The following is a 27,661-nucleotide window of genomic DNA, read 5'->3' on the forward strand; positions in this document are numbered from 1 at the left end:
CTGATTATGCTGTGTATGTGTTTTTTGTGTGGAAGGATGTTGGTGGGTGTGTGTGTGTATGTCCATCCTGCTGGTGGTTCATTGAGTTTCTTGAAACTAGGTTTATAGTTTTCATAAAATTAGAAAAATTTTAGTCATTGCCCTCGTTTCATCAAATTTAAAATTTTTCAGTCATTATTCTATACCCTACTGTCTCCCAATATACATACTTAATACATTCTATATTTGACTGAGACTCTGATTTTGAGGGGTGTTTTGTTTCTCTGTATGCATCCATTTTGATAAAATCTGCTATGTGTTTATATTTATGAATTTTTTCTTCTACTTGCAATCCCATCTATTGAAATATTATTTTCTATTGTATTTTTTCATCTTTAAAATTTCCATTTGGTTATACTTTTTAAATATTCTATTTCTCCCCTTGTTATGTTAATGCTTCTTATATCCTTTAGGTAGTTTTAACAGCTCTTTTACGATTCTTGTCTGCTAGTTCCATTACTCTGTTATTTATGGGTCTGTTTCTATTGAGTGATTTTTCTCCTGATCATTGGTCATGTTTTCCTGCTTCTTTGTATGTCTAGTATTTTTTCAATTGGATAATGAATATTGTAAATTTTATATTTTAGAGTGCTTGGGTTTATGATGTTTCTTTAGATTCCTGGGACTTTCTCTGGCAGGCAATTTATTACTTAAATATTACTTTCATTTTTTCCAAGATTTGTTTTTAAGCTTATTTCAGGCTTAAAGTAGCCAATATTTTTCTGGGGCTAATTTTGCTGCACTTCTAAGTCCTGGCCTTTCTTGATTCTCTATTGAACTTCCTCAGCATAGAAAATCTTCTCTTTACTCTAGCTGAGAAAGCTCAATTTCCAACCCTGTGTGAGCTTTAGGAATAGTTCAGTATATAGGCCCCAGTTATTATTCTTTCCCAATATATGAGTTGTCTGTTACAGCATAACAATATTTCCACAAACTTAGTAGCTCAAAACACATTTATTATCTTGGTTTCTGTGGGTCAGAAGTTTGAGTACAACTTAGCTAGGTCCTCTGCAAGACAGCAGTCAAGATGTCAGACAGGAGTGTGGTCTCATCTGAGGAAAAATCCCCTTGCAAACTCACATGGCCTTTAGCAGCATTCAGTTCCTTGCAAGTGGCCAGACCAGTGATCATAGTTGCTCACTAGCTATCAGCCAGAGGTTATCTCCCAGTCCCTGTTGCATCACCAGTAGGCAGTTCACAATATGGCAGCTTGCTTCTTCAAAGCCAGCAAGGTAGAGACTGCATGGTCTCTACCATGGTTTCTCATGGTGTTTTTGATTTGCATATCTCTAATGATTAGTAATGGTCATGTACATGATTCAATGTATATGATTAGATTACATAAGATTGTAGTGCCCAGTCTCATTCTTTTGCATGTGGATATCCAGCTTCCCAACACTGAATGTTGAAAAGACTATTCTTTCCCCATTAAATAGTCTTAACACCTTTGTCAAAAATTATTTGAACATATATGCAAGGGTTTATTTCTGGGCTGTTTATATTCTATTCCATTGGTTTACATGTCTGTCATTATGCCAGTACCACATTGTTCCGACTCCTATACCTTTGCAGCTTTGAAATTTAAAAATGTGAGACCTCCAGCTTTGTTTTTCAAGATTGTTTTGGCTATTTGGCATCTCTTGATATCCCATACCAAATTGGAAAGAATGTTTCTATTTCTTACAAAAAACTATTGGGATTTTGATTAGAATTTTTAAAAATCTATAAATCACTTAGGGTAGTATTGATCTCATAAAAATGTTAAGCCCTCCAATTCATGAGCAAAGGCCATCTTCCCACTTGTATTTTCTTTAGTTTCTTTCAGCTACATTTTGTAGATTTCCTAGTTTAAGTTTATTCTAAGTATTTCTTTTTGATGCTATTACAAACAGAATTGTTTTCTTAATTGCCTTTTTGGATTGTGTCTAGAAATCAACTGAATTTTGTGTTGATACTCTATCCTGCAACTTTGCTGAATTCACTTATTCTGATAGGGTTTTGAATGGAATCTTTAGGGTTTTCTACATACACGATCATGTCATCTATAAATGGAGATAATTTTACTTCAACCTTTCCAATTGGATGCCACTTATTTATTTATGCTTATTTGCTCTGTCTAGGATTTTCACACTATGTTAAATAGAAGTGGCAAAGCAGACATCCTTGTCTTGTTAATCTTAAGGAAAAAGTTTTCAGTATTTTACCATTGAGCATGATATTAGCTGTTTTTAAATATATGGCCTTCTTATGTTTGGTTGGTTTCTCTCTATTCATTAGTTTCCTTTCTATATGGTAGTTTGCTACTTTCTCTAAACATTTAGTATTTTTTTTTTTTTTATCATGAAAGGGTGTTGAATTTTGTGAAATGCTTTTTCTGCATCAATCAAGATGATCATATGGGTTTTTTCTTCATTTTGCTAATGTGGTATATTATAGTGACTGATTTTCATGTATTTGATTATCCTTGCATTTCAGGAATAATCTCAATTGGACAAGTCATACAATTCTTTTGGTATGCTGTTGAATTCTCTTTGCTAGTATTTTATTGAGGATTTTTGCGCCAGTATTGTGAAGCAAATAACGTCTGTTGCCTATCACCATGAGTAGCAGTTTTAGGACATCAAACTCCTAGATGGTTTGCATGTATCTTCCAACTTGCAAGAAAATTGCCAAGAAAGGCACAGCTTACACAGGCATTGGATGGAGCAATGCTTTACTTACGTAAAGAACAGGCAGAAAAATATCAGCTTAAATGGCAAGCAAGGGTCCTTCATGGCCAACAGATTTTGCCTCACAACTAATGCAAGGAAACTGTCTACTGCAAGCGAAGAATCTTGACCTCTTCCCCATGGGGTCTGAAATATAAAAAGTGAGGGGTGAGCCTGGGCTCCAGTGACACACATGCTTAAGCAGAACAAAGGAGTATACACCAATCCTGCAACAGGGAAAGATATTCCCAAACACCCAAATAATGCCCAGCACAAGCTGCAAGGGCTCCTTATTTTCCTGTAAGGAAATGTTCCAGGCTCACAGCCAGTCTTATGTGACTATGCAGAGGACAAGAATCCGTGCATGACTGCCTTTTCCCACAATTTTCCATCAGGGATAGTGGTCTGTAGTTTCCTTTTCTTGTAATGTCTTTGTATCAGGGTAATGCTGGCCTCGTAGAATACATTTGGAAGTGTATTCTATTCTATTTTTTGAAAGAGTTTGAGAATCATTGGTGTTACGTCGTCTTTACACTGTGTTTGATAGATTAACCAATGATGCCACCTGGGTTTAGGCTTTTCTTCGTTGAGAGATGTTTGATTACGGATTTAATCTGCATACTAGTTATATGTCTGTTCATATTTTCTTTAATGATTCAGTCTTGGTAGGTAGTGTTTTTCTCAGAATTTATCCATTTTATCTAAGTTATCAGGTTTGTTGGTATACCATGTTCTTAGTACTTTCTTGTAATCTTTTTTATTTCTGTTAAGTTGGTTGTAGTGTCCCCTTGTTCTTTTCTAATTTCATTATTTGACTCTTTCTTTCTTTGTTAATCAATGTAGCTAAAGACTTGTCAATTTTGTCAGTCTTTTGAAGAACCAGCTTTTAGTGTTGTTGATTCACCTATCTTTCTGTTATCTGTTTTGTTTCTCTGCCTTAAGCTTTATCGTTTTTTTCCTTTTACCAGTTTTGAGTTTAGTTTGTTCTTTCTCTAGCTCCTTAAGGTATACATTTAGGTTGTCAATTTGAGATATTTTTAATGCAAGCATTTATAGCCATAAATTTCCGTCTTAGCACTACTTTCACTGCATCTCGTGAGTTTTAGTATGTTATGTTTTCATTTTTATTTGTCTCAATATATTTTCTAATTTCTTTTGTGATTTCTTGACACGTTGGTTGCTTAAGAGTGTGTTAATTAATTTCCACATATTTTTAGGTTTTCCATTTTTCCTTCTTGCTATAATTTTTAGTTTTATCCCATTGTGATTGGAAAAGATATTTTGTATTATTTCAATATTTTAACATTCATTAAGACTTGATTTGTGTCCCAAAATATAGTTGGTCCTGGAGAATGTTACATGTATACTTGAGAAAAATGTGTATTCGGCTGTTGGGTGGAGTGTTCTGTTTATTTTTCTTAGGCCCAATTAGTCTAGTGTTTTTCAATTCCTCAATTTCCTTATTGATTTTCTCTCTGGTCCTTCTATTCATTATTGAAAGTTGGTCACTGACATCTTCTACTATAATTATAGGAAGACCTGTTTTTAATTCTGTCAGTGTTTGCTTCATGCAGTTAGGAGCTCTTATGTTTGGTGCTTATATGTTCATAACTGTTAAATCTTCTAGTAAATTGACCTTTTTATTATTATACACTGTCCTTTCCTGTCTCTCCTCACAGTTTTTAACTTATTCTGTCTGATAGTAGTATAGCCACTTCTCTTTTAGTTACTCTTTGCATGAACTATCTTGTTATCATCCTTTCACTTTCAATCTGTGCATGTCCTTAAATCTAAAGCGAGTCTCTCGTAGAAAACAAATAATTGGATTGTTTTTTCAATCCATTCTGCCAATCTAATGTCTTTGGGAAGTTTAATCCATTTACATTTAAAATACTGATAGGAGAGAGCTTTCTATGTCATTTTGTTGTTTTCTGTGTATTTTACATTTTTACACCTCGTTTCCGTCCTTATTGATTTCCTTCGTGTTTAGTTGATCTCTTTGTAGTGACCAGAGACAAATTATACAATAAACGCATTATACTTTATTAAGAAATCTCTGCCTGTAGTCTCTTGCCCCAAGTGAGTCTGTAGATAATATTTAATAATCTAATGTATAATTTAAAATATTTCTTTTATTTTATGCTCTAATTAGCAGAAAATTGAAGACATTTTGACTCCCTTCTCATTTCCTTTTGAGTACCTTCTGTAGATATTTTATTTGAGATTTAATCATGGATTATTATATACAATATCCTAAAGTTATAACAATCTGTTTTAAACTGATACCAACTTAATGGTTGTAAACAACAGCTGTACTCTTTTACAGCTCTACTCCACTTTTGTTATTGATGTTACAAATTACAATTTCATATATTGTATACCTATTAACAGAGATTTATAATTATTTTTTATTCTCTTGTCTTCTCTGGTCTTTTTTGGGCATGTATCTTCCCTGAGCCTGTGCACGTGCTTTTTTCTTAATTCCCCCCATTATACACAGCTGTTTTAAAATGTCTTAATTTCCCTATGAGTTTCACCCCTGCATTTTCTCAAGGACTTATATGTTCTACTGTATTTCTCTGTCTGTAGTCTTTTGTTCCAGGTAAATTTGCAGATAATGTTGAAAACTTTAATGTCTGATAATTTAAATTTTTTATTTTATGCCATAATTAGCACAGTACAAATTGTATTATATGATAAATCAAGATTTATTTATTATGTAATTTGTTTCTTGTCACTTCTCTTTGACTTCAAAGTCCATGTTCTTTCTGTTACATCTCATACATGTAGATTTCAATCATGAAAAATAAATGACAAGATCTGAAGGGAATGTAAAAGTTATAGTAGCTGCCATGTTAGGATGATTGAATTATGAGTGATTTTTTTTCCCCCTTCAAAGAGTTTGCCTAAGATTTTTTTATAACAAAAGCAATAAATTATACAATTTTAAACTCAGAAATGCAGATAAATGGCACAGTAGAGTGGATTGCATTGTTATTTTAAAAATGAATATTATTTTAAAAGATGTTTTACATATTTATATTTTCCTTTCCTCATTTTAAAGCTTTCCTATAGGTAGAGATGATAAATAAATGACCATTTCAAAATCTTATCCTTATTCAAAAGAACAATTTTCAAAGGGGAAGTGAATTTTTCACCCTCAAAATGTGCTATAAAAATCGAAGATAATCCGAATGTTTGTAATTTAAAGTACATTTTTTCCTTGAAAGCAGTGATAATTTTAGAAATCTTTAATTTTACTTTCTGGTTTTAAGATCAGATTCTAAAAGGAGGCATGTGTTTTGGTTTTGGTTTTTTTTTTTTTTTGGTTGTTGTCGTTGTTGTTGTTGTTGTTTTTTTTTTTGAGACGGAGTCTTGCTCTGTCACCTAGGCTGGAGTGCAGTGGCACGATCTTGGCTCACTGCAACCAAAGAGGCATGTTTTTAGGTATTAATAAAAAGAAGGTGTTATGGGAAAAATTCACCATATGATTATTTACATTTTATTTCCTGTCTGTAATTTCTTCTTATGAAAGAGAATCAGCACATCATTTACTCACTCTTAATATCAATTTGGATTCTCCATGGTCTTTCCTGGATTGCTCTTCTATTTAATATAATAACCAGCTTCTTGCAAAAAATGGAAACAAACTAAGTAAGAACACATCTGAAACAGAGGGTGTAGAAGAAAAAAGAAGCCAGAGCTTGGAATACAATACTTGTAATAGTTTTCATTCATCAGGACTGCAGAATGTTTCCACAAAGCCTTTTCAAATGTTTCAGAAGAGAAAGGAGGAACAGAAAAATGATCAGATGTTTCTCAGTAAACCTCTTATATGGGTTATAGTTCCACATTAAATTTGTTAATTTTGTCACTTAAAAATAATTTTAAAATATAATGCAAGTCTCAACTTTACTTATTAATCCTCCCCACATCAGCCTCACCCCATATTTGGATGCAGACTGGCATTTTTATTCAATAGCAGCTTATTCTGAAAGCTGTGTTTCCATTTTTCCCCCACCATGTACTTCAGTAAAGGTAGAAATACACATGTACAAATCTGTGGAGTTATTTTCATTTGTATATATTTTTTATACACATTATTTCTGATTATCAATCTAATTTTCCTTTTTTTTTTTTTTTTTTGAGACGGAGTCTCACTCTGTCGCCCAGGCTCGAGTGCAGTGGCATGATCTCGGCTCACTGCAAGCTCTGCCTCCCAGGTTCACGCCATTCTCCTGCCTCAGCCTCCCAAGTAGCTGGGACTACAGGCACCTGCCACCATGCCTGGCTAATTTTTTTGTATGTTTAGTAGAGATGGGGTTTCACCATGTTAGCCAGGATGGTCTCGATCTCCTGACCTCATGATCTGCCCGCCTCGGCCTCCCAAAGTACTGAGATTACAGGCATGAGCCACCGCACCTGACCTCAATCTAATTTTCTTAAAATCGTATGCATTTTTTTTAGCTCTCTCATATTAACTCAAAAAGTATGGCCTGAGGGATTTGTTGTTTCAGTAACTATGGTCCCTATATCATAGTAGCATCTTTTTTGGGAGAAATTAGGAAACTTAGCCTTTCATCTTATTCAATGTGATGTTTTAAAAAAATTCAAAGTATGAATTCTCTAAATATATACATAGATGCAAACATGGATATAGTTATAGATATGGATGGAAGAACAGGTAGATATAGATGTGTGTGTCTACAGTAATGGATAAATATGAGAGCCAGAGAGCCTCTATGTATCTTATAAAAAGACCCTTGTTTCCTTCAGCGGAAGGGCATAGCTGAGCAAGAGACTGAAAACCTAGTTCTTAGAGTCACAGTGCTCTAGTGACCTTTGAATACTCAAGGCAGATGCATTATGCAAAATCCAGGGCCCTAGTGGGCTTCCTGAAACATGAGATTGGAGAAATCTGGATGGATACTCCTAAGGATGTTGACTCTGCATCTTCTACCTCTGGACCCTCTAGCCTTGGAAAGGTGGCCCATGTTTCCCTAATAAGAGCATGTGCTTCTGTTGTGTTACCGTGTTACATCCTCACCTCCTCTCCTGGTTGCCAGACCAATAACTAGAGCTAAATCCCTACACAAACTGTCAAGAAACATGCTGGGTGGGATTAAGGAAAAAAGATACTATGTAATGAGTAATTACAAGAATTCATTGGCCTGTAACTGGGATTGGATTTTGAGGCTACTTGATCAAGGTGCACAAAATATAAAACTGGTCTTGCAAGAAATCACTGGCTTGGTTGCACTTGCTTATGGACGGGATTTAACACCCTGAAAAAGGACTCTAGGGGAAGGGAAAATGTGCTGCTGGCGTGGTTCTTGGAAGCATGGAAAAGTAATGGGAAGCACTGAATGAAATGGGAATTCCCGAGTTGGCCCACCAGATGGTAGGGGGAGGTACAAGAAGGAATGAAGAGGCTGAAGGAAGTGGGCATGCTGGAAGACATATATAAGGCAAGAGACCAACCAGAAATTATGCTCCATGTTCATTACTGGGCACACCAGATTTCCTCTATACTACTTTATATTCCCATTATCTAGCACTAACTACATTTCTCTGACAGTCATGAGCAATCACATAAAACAACAGCATGGCTTCCTTTTTTGCCTTTTACCTCAGTGAAATGTGGACCTCAAAAGCATCAGATGACTGTCTCTACTTCCAGTTTAGTGGAACCATTCTTGTCCTCTAGAAGGGAGCATTCCTCCTCGGATAATAAAATCTGTATCCCATCACAGGCAGGAATATGGGCATGTCATGTAAAAAAAAAAAAAAAAAAAAAAATTGTGAGTGGATCCTTCCATGTCATTTTGAGAAATGTCACCACCATTCCACAGATCTCAGTCTTCAGTCTGTGAGAGAAAGAACAGTGTTAGGTTTTGAATTAAGGACATACACCACATTGGCAGGAAAACATGCTGACTTTGCAGTGTTTGTTGCCAGCTAGTGTCATAATTTCGCCTTCCATAGATGTTACGTATTTCTTTTTCTTTTTCTCTTTTGAGATGGAGTCTCACTCTGTTGCCCAGGCTGGTATCTGTGCACCTTCTTTGACACACAGTGGAGGTGGGGTAGAGAGAAAAACTGGATTCTTTTTCCTGAAGTACAGCAAATAGGAAATGTCAAGAGTGGGTCATAAAATGGACCCAAGTCAGCAATGACTTGGATCAGGTGCCAGTGACAATGGGTCTCTACATGATATTTTGTAGTCTCCTTATTGGAACACTTACCAGAACAAATGGATCTTATTTTAATGAAAATATTGTTTGTCACCATAATCAACAATGCCTGCTGGCATGTGGGAAGGGTACATAATGAAGTTTTAGAGTTCTGCATACAAAGATGGTAATACAGGATAGGTGAAATATTTCTTTATACAAGTACAAAGGGAGGGACACACAGACGCTTCCAACTAAATCAATTTTAAAAATAAGCCATCAAGCCACAGAAAGACAGAGAAGAGCCTTAAATGTACATTGCTAAATAAAAGAAGCCAATTTTAAAAGGCTACATACTATATGATTCCAACTATATGACATTCTGGAAAAGGCAAAACTATAGAGATAGAAAAAAATCAGTGGTTGCCAGAGGTTCTGGGCAAGGAAGAAGATGACTGGGTGGAGCACAGGAGAATTTTAGAACAGTGAAACTATTCTGTATGATATTGCAATGTTAGATACATAATGTTAGGCCCTTGTCAAAACCCATAGAACTGTACAACACGAAGAGTGAAACTTCATGTAAACTATGGACTCCAATTGATCATAATGTATCAATGAGTTATTAAAATCTTGCATTAGTGTGGGTGAGGGCTGCATTAGTTGAGAGTGGGGCAGGGGGAGAAGGAGTATGTGGGAATGCTCTCTTTTAAATTCCTTTTTCTGTAAACCTAAAACTACTCTAAAACAGTCTATTGACTTTTTAAAAACTGAATTGGTATTTCTGAGATAAGTTTGGTATAAGAAAAAAATGATTAGGATTCCAGAGAAAATGGAATTTTCTTTAAGATAGAAATTTTCTTTTTTGTAAGATAGAAATCTGGTTTCAATATTTTTGTCAAGATCAGAAGAAACTTTGCATCTTGTCTCCCATAAATATTAGTTTTATGTATTTGTCATGTACTCATTATGTATTTGAGTTTTATATATTTGTCATGCTTTTTTTCTGACTCTTCTTTTTGCACTATTATAAAATAAGACTTTTTTTCTCTTCTATAATAGGCTTTCAAGATGTAATTCATTAGTATAAAAGGATTATGGGTGGGATTTTTTTGTTTGTTTTAGAATGGACTTTAAAACAGGTTCATCCTTAAACTAACAGACCTTTCCAGGCTGCAGAGGCATCCAGATATCTTCACTTGAACAACCATCTTTAGATGTTCCACCTGAAATCTTCTTCTAAACCCCCAGTCTTTACCTTAGAGTATTGCAGTTGCCTCCTGGCTGGTTTTCCTGTTTGGCCCTGTTCCACACTTGCCACCTGTTCTTACCAGAGCAACCAGATGGGTTTCAGTAAAGTCAAATCATGCCATGACTCTACCAGAAATCCTGGAAGGAGTCCCGTCTAGTCTGCTCCAGTCACACTAGCATTTTTGCTGTCCCTTGACTTTGCCTTTGCTGGTCCCTCTACCTGGAGTGCTCTTCTCCCAAATATACCTCTGGTTTGCTCCCTCACTTGCTTCAAGTGTTTCCTTAAACGTCACTTGTTCAATTTGTCCTGCATTAACCACTGTATTTCAAATGTTTGCCTTCTTTCCCATTTTTGATCTGTAGCACTTATCTTCTATACTATTTTGTTTATTCATTTATCTATTGTGTGTACTCTCTGTCTCTTTTCCCTAAACCATAAACCATGTGGGCAGGGATTTTGTCTGCTTTGTTTACTGCTGTATTCTCAACACTTAAAATCTACCTGGAATGTAGTAGATGCTCAATACGTGTTTATTGAACACATAGAATAAAAAAGGATGTCCTCTAAGAGCAAACTTCTTCTTGAGGTTTCTGTAGCAACACCCATAATAAATCTGGGACACTTTCTGGAGCAATTTACTTTCACATGGTCTTCATAGACATGGACCTATTTTTAATCCCACTTTCTAATGGAAATGGCTCGAAATATTTACTGCACAGCTGTAGAATGTAAGGAATATCAGATGTGGCCTCTGATTTCTGTTGAATAATTTTTGAGGACTCATAGGGTAGATGTCATAATTATGTAAATAATACTTTTATTCCAAGAGCAATTGTTAAATTTAACACTCTTTCCACGTTTTTATTTGTGGTAATGGTGTCCAACTTTCTTGAAGTGGTATTTTCAGATTCATATACTTGTTGCATATTTTCCATACCAGCTTTATGGTTTAATGTCCTCCAAAGTAATAGATCAAAAGGTATATATTTATTACCTTTTTAAAATCAAAGAATGATTGTGCATCTGCAATGTTATTTAATAGATAAGCAGAGAGGAGCTTTAACCATCCAACTGGTTCAAACAGTAACCACCTCAATCAGTTGAGTTCATACTGACATCTGGAGGCCAAGCCTTGGCACTACATAAGGGCTATTACCCATTTCAGAGCTCATCAGAGTAATTAGTGCCTCTAAACTTCAAGTAAAAATCTGAAATGTCTAAAAACATCAAAAAGTAGTTTAAAAAAGAAGTTTGAACTTTTTACCTTCTACGTATAGCTCTGTTTCTGAAAATTTGAGTCTGCATTTGGGAAAAGAATAACAGCGATAATGAGGAACATCTGAGTGCCCGGTAGATGCCAGGCAGCACAGGAGTGCTCTCATTGCGGCAACCCATTCAATCTTCAGACCACCCTGTGAGATAAGGACTATTATTATCCCCATTCTGCAGTTGAAATCAAGGCTCAGAGGGATTAGTAATTTCTTCGTGTCACTTAACTAGTCTTGGTGCAGCAGAACTTGAACCCATATTCATGTGACCAAATCCCCAGGTCCGGCACTCTTGGAGATGGACCAGTTTACACTGTTACAGAGATTCTTCAACAAGGATTGTGCTAAAAAGCATAGTTATCTTTAAAGTTGCAATTATTGGCCGGGCGCAGTGGCTCATGCCTATAATCTCAGCACTTTGGGAGGCCAAGGTGGGCAAATTGCTTGAGCCCAGGAGTTCAAGACCAGCCTAGGCAACATGGGGAAACCCTCTCTCTACCAAAAAACACAAAAATTAGCTGAGCGTGGTGGTGCATGCCTGTGGTCGCAGTTACTTGGGAGGCTGAGGTAGGGGGATCACTTGAGCCCAGGAGGCAGAGGTTGCAGTGAGCCAAGACCGCACCAGGCACTCCATCCTGGGTGACAGAGTGAGGCCCTGTCTCAAAATAAATAAAAAAGATAAAATAGCAGTTATGTTGCACTGTATTTTTGTCAAAGGACATTCCTGTGAAGAATAAGCATTCTGGATCATTCCTACAAGGAGCCAAGGTATATAACTTCCTAAGTCATAAACACTCAAAATAGACCGTCAAAAATGTTACCTAGAAGGAGGCTCAGTGGAAGGAGACAGGAGTGTCTCAGAAACCATCATTTCCCAAAACGAAGTCTAAGGTCTACTTTTTTGATACCTAATCTTTGTACATATTAATGGGGTATGTGTGAAATTTTGTTACACTCCTAGAACGTGTAAGCCAGGTATTTAGGATATCCATTGCCTCCAACGTCTATTTTTGAAGTGCTTTCTTGGGCTAAAGGAGTTGAGACCATCCCTATCCTAGTGGAGACCTGAAGGGCTATTTATACAAGGCCCGTACTCGTGAAAGGGCTCAAATGTAGATCTTCAAATGGGGTATACTGATGACACTGAAAGATGTCGTATAGTTTTAAGCTTATGTTCCATTAACTGTCCACCTCCGTTATGCGGAGCAATGACTTTTATGAATGTTGTTATTATCTTTTAAATAACAGAGTTATATTGCACTTTTTTTTTCTGTCTAAGTATTAATTTGTTACGTGTATTCATGCTATACTTCAACTATTATAAGTCTATTTTAGCACCCAAAAAAATTTTAGTAAGCTAAGAGCCTCCAAAGATGGAAGGATCCCAGGTCTTTGTAGCCCTTTTAAATGCCCAAGTGGACAGCTCTGTACCTTCCACAAATGTGCTTGGAACATTTAGCCAAGAAAATGTTAATCTGTGCTTTAAGGACTCTCTTCTCAAACTCAGCCTTCTCTTCTAGGAAGTAGTTCCACTAAATTATCGTCAGGCCTTTGTTGGTAAGTCAAACCACTCAAAAGTTATGGGTTACAGATAATATCTAAGAAACTAGAAAAAGATACTTTGCTTTTGGAAGGTGGATGATTAAGTAATGAACTTCACCCAGAGCATTTTGGCTAGTGTAGTTCCTGTACTTGGCTAAAGGGACTTAGCTGACTTCAGTGTTTCTCGATGATTTAATACTCCTAATAATGAGGGCATGCTTACTGTAGAAAGGGAAAAAATGATTTTTTTTTATATTAAGGTGGTGACAACAGACATCTCAAAAAAGGGAACATTCATGTATTTTTCAATCAAAATTCACTGTAGGACTGGCAAATGTCAGTAGGCACAATGTTTTGTCTCCTCCTGTTTCTAGCCATATGCCCAGAGATCATAAATGATGAGGGTACTTCTTACACTTCATCCCTCCAAGTTTTCCTTCATTACAAACTTGTCAACTCAATCTGTTGATGATAGCAGTCTGGCAAGAGCCAGTATCTGTCTACCAGCTTGGGAGAGAAAGGAAGATCTGTTAGGACTAAGATTGCCTGCTTCCATTATTGTACTACAGGCAATTCTGTAAAGCAATTAAAGGTGCTCATTTCGAAGCATATTTTGTCTCCTCATTGGGGGCAATATCATCAGCCATTGTTGTTATTACTATTTTACATGAGAACCAAGTGTAATAAGGTGGTAGTAAGCTGACAACCTTACGTCACCCTCGACTTCTTGCATTCCTTCACACAAGCCACCCAACCTCTCCCACAAAGTTATATATATAAAATATTATATTTAATATATATTACATATATGTAATATTATATATAATGTAATAAATATTATATACACATATAAAATGATTTGAGTTGTCTTATGAAGAATAAAAATGAATGGGTGGCCAACTTAAGTAGATACATAAAAGTTGGCCACCTAGTCTTTTTTATTCTTCATAAAAGCACTTGAATCATTACAAGATCTCCATTCACACTGTCACTGGCATATTAGGGTGCTTATTTTTCACCTAGATAATTGTAATTGTCTTCCTGTCTCCAAAACACAACCCTCAAATGTTCCCTGCACACTACAGTTAGAGTGAACTGGCTACAGGTGACCTCGCTTATGTTAAATAGACGTAAGCTTGAACTATAGTCCTGTTACTAACTAGGCAACTTACTAACCCTCAATTTCCACATCAGTAAAATGAGGATGATAATCATATTTAGCACATGAAGTATGATTGCAGTGAATAAAAATATATCAGAATCACAATAGGAAATCACATTCAAATGAGTAATTGAGGGTCATTTAATAAAGGGACTGTTTACAAACTGGAAAGAGTATAGTCATAAGAGATGGTGAACTACCCCAATGTTGGCAAAATAAAAGTCATTACCACCTTAGGCCTAAAAAGGCAAAGAAGAGAATAGATACCCGAACCCAGAGAAAGTTTAAGTTATAGTTGTAGGAGAGGACACTGACAAATGCTTCAACAGAAGAAAGCAACTGTCCTTTGATGACCCAGCAGAGGTAAAGCTGAGGGATTAAATGATCTAAAATCCCTCCTCCTCTCCATCTAATCTACTTCTAGTAATTCCCATTGGTCAAACTAAAATAGAAGCAAGGCTGTCTATTGATGCGGCCACCGAGTTCAGTGTGTGGGGTTCAGAGCAGAGTGCAGAATGGTGGAGAGTGGAACTGGAAGGCAGACAACCGCTCCCTAGAACACAGTGCATGTAAGGCACTTAATACTACTTCTTCAGGATGCAAAAATTCTTGGCTCTTGCACCAATAACACAGATAAAAGGGATAAAATAAAAACCCTAGTTTTCTGTAGAGCTATTGAGCAGTGGACACAAGGAAGCCATGATGAATGAATTCACAAGAAGAATGAGCCCTTTATAGGTCAGCAGAGCTCAGTGGCAACTCATCCCTGGGACAAACACAGATGTGTCTGGCAGAGGACAGGGCCTGCCAGAGATGAAGAGGCTTCAGGGATGATGAGAAAACAACTGAGCCCTTAACTTCAGCTGAGCTGGTGGGACTAATCTGAGGAGTCTAGCTCCAGGCCACAGTTCTATGTGTGTTCATTCAAGTCTGACCACAGGCAATTACAAGGCTTTGCCTGGCAGGCCTCACAGGGGGAAGCTGCCCTTCCACACCAGTCTTGGTGCACAGCCAGTGCATTGCAGTCTCGGGGCGGGGGCGGTGTTGCAGGAAAGGACTCAGGCGCCCCTGGGCCAACCATGCTCATTTACCTCTCTGCATGTCTAGCCTAGGCGCCTCCATTTGAAGACCTCTTTATGGGGGTCCTCAGTGAGGCACATTTTGAGCAACTCTGCCAAGACCTCCTCGCTAGGGGGCCTTGACTAAGACATGTTTCTCCACTCTGACTTAGTACTTTTCCACTCCTAGCCCTTACGCACTCTGTCTCCCCACAGCCTCCTGGATCCATATAATGACAGGATCCTTTTGTTCACAGCTTCTTGGCAGTGAGACAATCCCCTTGTCTACACTGCTTTACCTCACCCAGTGCTGTTCTATGGGGGTAAATGAAACATTGAGGAGCCAGCACCTATGCTGTCTCTGGCTTACTCCATCACAGAAAGTGCATAAAAAGTTTATCACTACTTTCAGTTTGTCTTGTTGTCCTGAGTAACCACCTCAACACATGGGAGCTCAACAAAATCAGAATTTGGAAGAGGTACAAACACGAAAATGAAAGTGAGAAAATTACAACAGATGCCTCAGAAATACGAAGGATTATAAGAGACTCTCATGAAAAATTTTATGCCAACAAGTAAGACAACCTAAAGGAAACAGATACATTCCTGGAAAAATACAACCTACCAAGATTGTAAATTTGGTAGATTGTAAATAATGACCAAGATTTGGCCAGGAAGAAATAGAAATCCTGAACAGACATATAACAAACAAAAGATTGAAGAGGTAGTCAAAAACCTTTCAAAAAATAAAAGCACAGGACCAGATAGCTTCACAGCTAAATTCTACCAAACATCCAAAGAATTAATACCAGTACTCCTAAAACTCTTCCAAACACATCTTATAAGGCCAGTATCGCCTTGATACAAAAGCCAAAGACATTTCAAGAAAAGAAAACAACAGGCTAATTTCTGTAATGAATATTGATGCAAAAATGCTCAATAAAATATTAGCAAACCTTTTCCAACAATACATCAAAAAGACTGTACATCATCATGACCAAGTGGGATGTATCCCTGGCATGCAAGCCTGTTTTAACAAATGGAAATCAATCAGTGTAATACATCACATTATCAGAATGTGAGATAAAAACCACATGATCATCTTAATTGATGCAGAAAAGCATTTGATAGAGTCCGACATCTTTTCTTGATAAAAACTCTCAACAGTTTAGGTATAGAAGGAAAGCTCCTCAATGCAATAAAGGTCATCTATGAAAAACACACAGCTAACATTAATAATCAGTGGGGGAAAACTGAAAGCATTTCCAATAAGATCCAGTACAAAGCAAGGATGCTCACTCTTGCCAATTCTATTCAACATAGTTCTGGAAGTACTAGCAAGAACAATCAGAAAAGAAAAAGAAATAAAATGTATTTAAACTGAGAGAGAAGAAGTCAAATTACTTCTATTTGCAAATGAAATGTTTCTATATGTAAGTAACCTTAATGATTCTTGAACAATCTTAAAGATTCCACCAAATACTGTTTAAACTAATAATTGAATTCAGTAAAGTTGCAGGATACAAAATCAATGTAGAAAATCAGTAGCATTTTTAAATATAATTACCTAACTGAAAAATAAATTTAAAAAAACAAATGCCATTTGCAATTGCATCAAAAAATACTTTAGGAGATGAAAAATCTGAAAACTGTAAAAAATTGATGAAAGAAATTGAAGACTCAAATAAATGGAAAGATATCCTGTGTTCATACAATAGAAAAACTAATACTGGGCCAGGTACAGTGGCTCATGCCTGTAATCCCAGCACTTTGGGAGGCCGAGGTGGGTGGATCACCAGGTCAGGATTTCAAGACCAGCCTGGCCATGATGGTGAAAACCCGTCTCTACTAAAAGTACAAAAGTCTAACATCTTTTCTAGGTGTGGTGACAGGTGCCTGTAATCCCAGCTACTTGGGAGGCTGAGGCCGGAGAATCACTTAAACCTGAGTGGCAGAGGTTGCAGTGTGCCGAGATCACAGCCTGGGCAACAGAGTGAGACTCTTTCTCCAAAAAAAAGAAAGAAAAATTAATACTGTTAAAATTTCCATACTATTCCAAGCAATATACAGATTAAACACAATTCCTATTAAAATCCTGATCACATTCTTCACGGGAATAGAAAAAACTAATCCTAAAATTAACATGGAAACATGAAAGACTCCAAATAGCTAAAATAATTCTGAAAAGAAAAAATAAATTTCGAGACATCACATTTCCTGATTTAAAACTATAATACAAAGCTATAGTAGTCATAACAGTATAGTACTGAGCTAAAAGCTGTCGCATAGACCAGTAGAACAGAGATCTCAGAAATAAATCCAACCATATATGGTAAACTAATTTTTGAAAAGGGCATCAAGAGGACACAACTGGGAAAGGATAGTCTCTTCAATAAATGGTACTGAGAAAATGGGATTTCCACATGCAGAAAAACAAACACTTCATCCATAAAAATCAACTTAAAATGGATAAAAGACTTAACTGTAAGACCGGAAACTATAAAGCCTCCAGAATAAAACATAGGAGAAAATCTCCTGGACATTGGCAATTCAAGACCAGATGTAAGACCAGAAACTATAAAACCTCCAGAATAAAACATAGGGGAAAATCTCCTGCACACTGGCAATTCAAGCAAGACCAAAGGTACACCAAAGTATTAGTATTATTGGGTAAATTTGTGAGTAATTCTTAGAATGATTTATACCTAAAGGTAAAAATCCAATCACATTTAAATCACCGAAAGTTGAATTTTGCCTCTCATCCCCTTTTCCCCCTCATAAGCTATAACACATTTGTATAAACCCACAAAAAGCCTACTTGTGGAGTCTAATCACTGACTATTATAGATTATTTAAAACTAACTGGAAATTAAGAAGTAGCACTTATAAAATGAATAGCATATTCAATGAGAATATATAATTATAGTTCTAAATTTGTAGTTATAATTCTCATTTTGAATTTTTTATTATGTGATTGGAGTTTTAAAAATCGTTTTTGGCTTTCATTCTACTCTAATAGATAACTTCTAAATTTCTAGTTATACTTTAATCTAAAATTCCGTTGATTCTGGCTGGGCGTGGTGGCTCACACCCGTAATCCCAGCACTGTGGGAGGTAGAGGTGGGCAGATCACTCGAGATCAGGAGTTTGAGACCAGGCTGGCCAAGATGGTGAAATCTGGTCTCTATTAAAAATGCAAAAATTAGCTGAGCGTGTTGGTGGGACCTGTAATTCCAGCTACTTGGGAAGCTGAGGTAGGAGAATTGCTTGAACCCGGGAGGCAGAGGTTGCAGTAAGTTGAGGTGGCACTACTGCACTCCAGTCTGGGCGACAGAGCAAGACTCCCTCTCAAAAACAAACAAACAAACAAACAAAAAACCTGTTGATTCTGTGGCTAGCAATAATACAATTCTATGATTAATAATATCAGTTGACTTACCTAATACATAGTTACCAAACCCAATGATGCTTAAGGTGAATGCAAAATATAATCCTTTCTTATAAGTCCAGCCCACTGTAAGCACAAAAGTTAATGATGGTAGCAGGATGAAAATGAGAAGTCCAGTTACCGAGAAGAAGAAGAGTCTGTAAATTTTTACTTGTCTCTAGAAAAAAGGAAGGGAAGGGAACGGGGAAGGGAATGAGGGAGGGAAGGAGGAGGGAAAGGAAAGAAAGAAGGGAGGGAAGGAGGGAAATAGATGTTAGTATCAACCTAACTAAACCAACATTTGCCCTTTACAGATCTGTTCCTGATCAAGAGCTTACTTGGTGTCTCCTACCATACTCTGACACGCAGACTTCCCTTGCATATGGGAATATTTCCTTGCTCTACCTGCTGAATTATCTTCCTTGTGAATATTGCTGACCCTTTATTTCACTTCTCCCTCTTCATGTATTTTGTTGCACTTTACATTTAAAACCTGCCCTTCCTTCCCATCCTCCATATGTCTCATGCTGTAGTGTTCTTTTGTTTTGTGACCTGCTCACTCTCACCTCAAGCTCTGGGTCCCACTGGCTGAGTCCAAAAGGGTAGGATGAACAATCGTCATCTGGAAGTTTTGGACATCAATTTATAAACTATATTTTGTTCAGAGACATTTCAAAACCTGAAATCATGAGATAAATATATTTTCCAATCTAAAAATTGAATATTCATTTATAATTCTATATCCTATTAACTGATGAAATGCTTTTCATGATGAAATTCAAATTCTTAACAATGCAACATACTATCTCTTCATTCATTCATTCATTTACCCAAAAAGCATTTATTGAGCTTTTCCTATTAGTTCCATGGGAGATACTCAAGATACAAAGAGAAAAACTAGTTTGTCTACAGAGAGATTACAGTTTTATTCGAGGAAAGGAGGAGAGAGAGAGACAGGTAAACCAATATTAGAAATCACATGTCTTTTAAGCTTTTGTTTGTAGAATATCTTGTATGGGACAGACACTATGCTAAGAGCATTATATACTTCCAAAATGTATTATGATAAAGGGACATCATGTAAATAGTTCCTTGAATTTTAGCGCTTATTGTAATTATATTGGATTGTGGAATTTGAAGTACTTTCTAAATTTGGTAGGATATGGAGCTGATATTATGAAATTCTATGTGCTCTGTTGCTGCTCTAAAAGTTTGAAAACGGATACTCATGATCAACTTTAGAGACATTCCAATCAAGTACTTATTGGAATACCTGTAGCAGGAGACAGCAGAATTAGAAGAAGGTGGAAGAAATAGATAGCTAATTATTAGTATGTATTATGGACCTTTTAAGAAGCTTGGGAATAAGAGGCAATTGATATTGATGCTTTCATTTTCTGTGGGAGGATCAGAAAACCTCAGATTTTCAGAATGGTAAATAAACATTGGCTTCAACTTAAAGTCACCAGCTTCATTAGCTTCTAATAAGAGAGTTAGTCTTTCTTTTGAAGCTTTGAAGCCAGGCATTGACTTCTCCTTTCCTGCTATGAAAGTCCTAGATGACATCTTTCAATGTAAGATTGTTTCACCTGCAATTAAAATCTGTTGTTTTGTGTCACCACCTTCATCAATGATCTTAGCTTGATCTTCTGGATAACTTGCTGCAGCTTCTTGATCAGCACTTACTGCTTCACCTTGCACTTATGTTATAGAGACAGCTTCTTTCCTTAAATGTCATGAAGCATCCTCTGCTAGAATCAAACTTTCTCCTGCAGCTTCCTTACCTTTCTCAGCCTTCACAGAATTGAAAAGAGTTAGAGCCTTGCTCAGGCTTAAGGGAATGATGTGGCTGGTTGGATCTTCCATCCAGACCACTAAAATTTTCTCCATATCAGCAATAAGGCTGTTTCACTTTCTCATCATTTGTGTATTCAATGGAGTAGCACTTTTCATTTCCTTTAAGAACTTATCCTTTGCATTCATGACTTGGCTGTTTGGTGCAAGAGGCCTAGCTTTCAGCCTGTCTCAGCTTTCAACATGGCTTCCTCACTAAAATCCTTTCTAGCTTTTGACTTAAAGTGAGAGATGTGACACTCTTCCTTTGACTTGGATGCTTAGGGGTCTTTGTGAGGTTATTAATTGGCCTAATTTCAATATTGTTGTGTTTCAAGGAATAGAGAGGCCCGAGGAGAGGGTGAGAGATAGGGAAATGGATGGTCAGTAGAACAGTCAGAACACATACAGCACCATCAAGTAAGGTCATTGTCTTATTTGGTCATGGTTGGTGGCACCCCAAAACCGTTACAACAGTAACGTCAAAGATCACTGATCACACATCACCATAATAGATATAACGATAATGAAAAAGTTTGAAATCTTGTGAGAATTAAAATATAACACAGAAACAGTAACTGAGTACACGCTGTTGGAAAAATGCTGCTAACAGACTTGCTCCGTGGGTTGCCACAAACCTTCAATGTATAAAAAACACAATTATCTGTGAAGTACAATAAAGCAACAACGCAGTAAAGTGAGGTATGCGTGTACTCTCCCTTGAGTTTTCTTTCTCTGGACTTTACTTCCTTAGATTGAGAAAGTAACACCAGCCAGAGTCTGCTTCGACTCAGCATTGCTCTTTCCTGAGAAGGCCTGGGGCAGCTTGCTTAGACTAGGCCTGTCTAGTCTTTTAATATCACTCTTAAGCCAGCGAATATGAGCTCAGAGGGGAAGGAAAAGGAGTGTCCTGCCTCGGTTGGCCACTCACACTGGATTAATGTAAGCACAAGGGATTGTTGCCAAAGTGCAACCTGGTTCACAGGAATACACAGACACAAAGCCTCATGGTAACAAGCACAAACATTTTGCCTGGCCTTGTCTCCTCTGTGTATCTCCTTGTGGGATACCAGGAATGTCAGGAGTGGACTATCTGTCCATGTCATTTCTCTTTATTTCACTTTGTCCCAAATAAACACATATTTTCCTATAAGGTCTCCAAACAGCCTCTACTAATCATATACTAAAGTATAAGAAATCATATATTAAGAAAGTGAAACAGTCTATAATCTATCACCTTAAATAATTTCTTGCCCTTAGCAGTGTTGACAGAGCATTGTGAGATAACAGAGCTCAGAGCCTAGGACCAGAAGAAGTGAATTCAAGTTGATAACTTTCTCCTAGAAAATCTAGATGTGAGATTTGCCCATACCTCATAGAATGGTTCAGAGAATCAATAAAATGGGTTTGAAACTGCATTTATACTATAATATTCTATAAGTATTCTTTGAAATAATATTCTTATTTTCTGAAGAAGAAAAATAAAGCGCTATATATAATATTTTGGTCTGAATACCCTTTTGTTGAGCTAGGAGTTCCAAAAATATAGGGCAAGCATTTTAACATAGTATTTTAACACATGCCATTTTAATATAGAATTGCTATTTGTCTAATGAAGTTCCAATGTTTTACATATAAGTCTGTGTCCAGGATACCAGAGAGGTACACATATAGTGGAGTAACAAACAGTACACCAAATATATGTTGAGAGGGCCACATATATACCTATATGTATATTTTTTTATTATGTATTTAGCAAGAATTTATTAGGTGTTGCATACATATTTTAAATATGGTTGTGAACCCAAGTATATATAAGAAAACAAAATTATTTAGTAAACATTAGCTCTTCCCTTCCCATATTCTGAAGGTATTTCCAAAGTCCTGAAAATGGCGCTGACACTGCCTTGCTCACAAAATTCAGGAATATGATAGTTTGAGGAATCCCCAATAAAGTATAGAAAATACAGAGTATCTGTCTAGTACGAATTCTGGGAGCAATTGACCTGTAATCTGATGGACAGTAGGAGACAAATGCTCAATATGACTACTCTGGAACATGCACTTTTGGTGCATTGTTGTTGATAATATTTTGTTATGACAGCCCCAGCAGCATACACAGCATTTAAGATCATATGATCTTAAACATACGATTCAGCCACTTTACACCCAGGAATTTCTCCTAAGGAAATGACCAGAAAAGTGAGAAGGATAGAAGTATATCACTGAAGCATTATTTGTGAGTGAAAAATTGGAACTAATGTAAGTGTCTTAACAGTACAAGGAATTTACTGAGTAAAATGAAATGATAAAATGCTTTCCAATCTTTAAGAACTGTAGTGTGAAAGTATATTCAATGATATGGAAAATTAATAATCATACATTGCTGAATTTTAAAAAGGCTTTTTTTGTGTGTTCAGCTATAACCATTCATAACACCTATTTATGGGAAAAAGAAAAATGAAAAAAATTGCTATTTAGTACATAGTCAAGCTTAAATAATCCTTTCTGTTACTGTTGGATGAGCCAATCCCGATTACTGCATCTAATTTTAATTTACACATATTGGTATTTGCTGCCTTAGGCACAGCACAAAATTTAACAAAGCCTTGTTTCTCTAAATTGTGAATTTGGGGTTACTTTTGTCTAAACATATTAACACACACATAATGATGACGTAAAGAAATCTATCCCTTCTGTGCTCATGGCCTTTAAGTTCAGTTTTTATTTTCAATGATATAAAAAGGAAAAAAGAATGCAACGTCACAAAACAGAAAAAGAAAAATGAACGCTATAACCAAAGTCTCACAATTGTTCATGAGGTTTGCACAAAAGTTCCCTTGGCTGCCTGTGGTCATATTTGAGACAGCCTGGCAATGTCAAAGCCATCTCAACAAATGAGAAGCTCATGGCATTTGAAGTCATGTCTAAACTCATCATTTAAATTCACAGTTTGCCTTAACTCCCATTTGGTTAAGAGAAAATAATTTGTTATAAGAATAAAAGAAAAATAGGCTTATTGACTGTTTTCGGGACTGCAAAATAAGGGCTATCTCCATTCCTCAGGATAGCTGGTATTTTAATTCTATTATGAGATAAAAATCGCAGAACATCAAAGAGAGTGGTCAAACGGTTTCACCTCCCTTAATTCTCTATTAAACAAGACCTTTGACAGCTGCCTGACTGCCTGAGGCTAGGTTCCTTCAACTGCCCTGGCTCACAGCTGGAGTGGCTCACTGGGACAGGGGAGGAGATGACAAAATGCATGCCCACCATTCAGCCAGGCCTCTGTGAGCACCAGCAGGCTCTGCACCGAGGGAGACAGGAGTCAGATCCATGTTCCTTTCCTCAGGGCAGAAACCACAGGTTGTGGAGATATCCAGTCCCAAAACTCTGACCTTATGTGGGCCCCTGGAATCCAAGGTCTCCCAATTCTTTAACCGAAATGTTACAAGCAAATGAGAAAGATTTCTAAACAAATAGGATCATTTTGTTGGGAAGTTTGTAGGCATCACATTCACCTCCATAAGCGAGAACATGCAGCCTATTTTAAGTAGGGAAAATAGATCTGAGCATGCCATACTTGGAAATAGCAGTTATTACTTATTAAACTCCTATGTTGCCAGGAGAAGGAAAATTCCATGGCAGTGCTGGAGGTCTCTGACAGTCTAAACTGGTGTTTTCCAGGAACCTCCTGAGGGTCTTCCACAGCCACTACCTTAAATTATGCTGACTGTTTTTGTAAACCCTAATGGTTCTCAGTTGACAACAAAATATGCTAGAATTCTCTGAAGTTTAGTAGAAACCTATGGTAACTTTTTGTTTTTGAATCACAAAATTCTCTAGGTAAGTTCTAGCTGAATTCCAGAGAAACTTGTGGACATTACGGTTCTGTCAGGAGTCCTGGGGAGTCTGGCTAGTCTGGCTTTGCCACTTACCCCAGTATGTTGGGAAACTAGGTAGAAATACCACTGCCGAGACCACCTACTAAAGGGAAAAGGTACACAGAATTTGTTATGGAAGAGACAAATGATCAAAAATTCAAAATAAGAGAGAAGCTGCATATACTATTGAGATGCCATCTTAAAAATACAAGCAGGGTCTGGGTTTCCAGGATGAAGGAGTTACGGCTCATGTACATAAAGTTTCATGTTACTTTAAAAAATTTAAATGATTAGCATCATTTAAAACATTTTTTAAAAAAACTAAACTAAAAATAAGACTTCTCTCCTGGCCCTCAAAAAATTGTTTAGAGATATGCCCTGCTCTGTGATTTTCCCTTCACCTATAACTCTCTTACTCCTTTGCATTCTCTTGCTGTTGTCTTTCTGTCTCCTGCTAGTATCGGGACTTATCTTTTATTTATTCTCACTGGATGAAAGAAAAACTGGTGCTATTATTTATATACATTTAGGAAAATACATAGGAGGCCAATCTATACAATCTTTTATCTATAGCACTCTTTCAACACAGACAGCAAATTTAAAACTCCAAAACAAAGCCCCTTCATCTCTTACCTGTAAAGATTTCAACTTCTTCTGTAGTTATGTCGGCATAGTTTGCCATTAAAGCTGCTTTGGCTTCTCAAATGGAATTTTTCAGCACTTCATGAATGTCTGTCTCCAAAATTTGAAATATTTTTGCCCCCATCAAGTAATAGCTCACAAAAGCCATCATCAGGATGCATTCAGAGGCTTAAACAAGTAATTCTATTAGAAAATGAAATAGCGATGGAATGAGAGGCACAGGAAGCTAAATTGCTTTAATTTAAAATGTCTCCACCCCCAAAACAAACCAAACAGTAAACAACAAAAATAGTCTTCTGCCCATCAAGAAAACAGCAGTCTTGTGATTCAACAAATACATACCAAAAAAAAATCCCAAAATATTCATGACGAAATAAAATTTGAACTTCAATTGTATTCTGACATGAAATAGCCTAGAATGTGAAAATGCAGGGGGGAGAATCGGTTTCTGGGGAATGTTGTTAACAGTTAACTTATGAGTAGAGGAGGAATGTGGATACTGGCCTTTTAGAAGCAAGTGAGTCCAAGACAGCTCATTCCTGGGGAAATGTTTACGGTAGATATAAAATGTGTATTATTAATCAGTTTGCCCAATCAAGATGAATTTGGAGAGATTATCTATCCTGAAGTCTCTTTTTCCAGTTCTCACTTCCCATTCCTCTCTGTGCTGCTCAGCATGAGCAAATAAAAACTTTTTACTTGGTAAAAAGGTAACCATTATCTTGATGAGACCTGGCTGGAATATTAAGACAAAGAAGCCAAATAACTGTCTTGATTTTCAAGGCTACAGTAACCAAAACAACATGGTACTGGTACAAAAACAGGCACATAGACCAATGTAACAGAATAGAGAACTCAGAAATAAAACCGCACATCTCCAACCATGTGATCTTTGACAAACCTTACAAAAACACTGGGGAAAGGATACCCTATTTAATAAATGGTGCTGGGAGAACTGGCTAGCCATATGTAGAAAATTGAAACTGAACCCCTTCCTTACACCTTATACAAAAATTTACTCAAGATAGATTAAAGACTTAAATATAAAACCCCAAAATATAAAAACCCTAGAAGAAAATCTAGGTAATACCATTCAGGACATAGGTATGGGCAATGATTTTATTATGAAATCACCAAAAACAATTGCAACAAGAGCAAAAATTGACAAATGGGATCTAATTAAACTAAAGACTTCTACACAGCAAAAGAAACTATCCTCAGAGTGAACAATCTACAGAATGGGGAAAAAAATTTTTGCAATCCATCTGACAAAGGTCTAGTATCCAGAATCTACAAGGAGCTTAAGCAAATTTACAAGAAATAAACAACCCCATTAAAAAGTGGCCAGAGGACATGAACAGACACTTCTCAAAAGAAGACATTTATGTGGCCAACAAACATACATACACAAAAAGCTCAACATCACATGAGATACCATCTCATGTCAGTCAGAATGGCAGTTATTAAAAAGTAAAGAAACAACAGATTTTGGTAAGGTTGTGGAGAAATAGGAACACTTTTACACTGTTGGTGTGGGTGTAAATTAGTTCATCCATTGTAGAAGACACTGTGGTAATGCCTCAAAGATTTAGAACTGGGAATACCATTTGACCCAGCAATCCCATCACGGGGTATATACCCAAAGGAATAGAAATAATTCTATTATAAAGATACATGCACGCATATGTTCACTGCAGCTCTATTCACAATAGCAAAGACATGGAATCAACTCAAATGCCCATCAATGATAGACTGGATAAAGAAAATGTGGTATATATACACCATGGAATACTATGCAGCCATAAAACGGAATGAGAGCATGTCCTTTGCAAAGACATGGATGAAGCTGGAAGCCATTATTCTCAAACTAACGCAGGAACAGAAAACCAAACACCACATGTTCTCTCTCACTTATAAGTGGCAGCTGAACAATGAGAACACATGGACACAGGAGGGGAACAACACACATGGGGCCTCTCAGGGGAGGGTGGGGTGAGGGGAGAGCATCGAGCATCAGGAAAAAAGCTTAGTACCTAGGTGACGGGTTGATAGGTGCAGCAAACCACCATGGCACACATTTACCTATGTAACAAACCTGCATATCCTGCACCTGTACCCTGGACCTTAAAATAAAAATTGTCTTTTTTTCCCAAATTCTATGGAGATATCCTTGATTTTTATATAGGTGTCCCGTCGGATCAAACCTACCTGCCTGCCAACCTCTTCCATCAGAAACGGAATTAGCTCTCAAGAGTACAAGCCGTCAGCACGATGGGAAAATTTTATTGTTGTGTGACTTATGACTAAAAATAATTCTTACACTTTGGAAATGCCAAAATAATCACAATTCGAAACTCTTCCTCAAATAGGTATATATATATATAAGTCAATATGCCAATTAAAGCAAATACTTTAAAATATACCAATATATAGATGGATTACATACATAAATTTCTATGTGTGTTTTCTTCAAAGACAAAATAAATTTAATCTCCCTATACATAGATAATTCAACTTCTTAAAACAATAAAAGTGAGCATCTTAATTTTCTTCCAGATTTGTAGAATAATTATATTATTTGCTAGTCTATGCTTAAACTAAAGAATAATATTAGTTTCCAAAAGCAAAGGGACCTAAGTTAAGTATTAATAGAACATGAGATTCATTTTTATT

General features: G+C 36.7%; 1 long non-coding RNA gene across 2 annotated transcripts; it reads right to left on the reverse strand.

The window, feature by feature from the left end:
• Positions 1-766: 766 nt before the first annotated feature.
• LOC106999452 (uncharacterized) lies at positions 767-25,348 on the reverse strand. Of its 2 annotated transcripts, XR_001446279.3 has the most exons (4): positions 24,980-25,348; positions 18,642-18,807; positions 8,377-8,484; positions 767-2,894 (listed from the first exon to the last, which is right to left on the reverse strand). It is a non-coding gene; the product is annotated as an uncharacterized LOC106999452 (long non-coding RNA). The 2 variants fall into 2 exon arrangements; XR_013396287.1 differs by lacking the exon at positions 18,642-18,807.
• Positions 25,349-27,661: the final 2,313 nt, after the last annotated feature.

The sequence above is a fragment of the Macaca mulatta genome, chromosome 7 (genome assembly GCF_049350105.2).
Source record: "Macaca mulatta isolate MMU2019108-1 chromosome 7, T2T-MMU8v2.0, whole genome shotgun sequence".
NCBI classification, from domain to species: Eukaryota; Metazoa; Chordata; class Mammalia; order Primates; family Cercopithecidae; genus Macaca; species Macaca mulatta.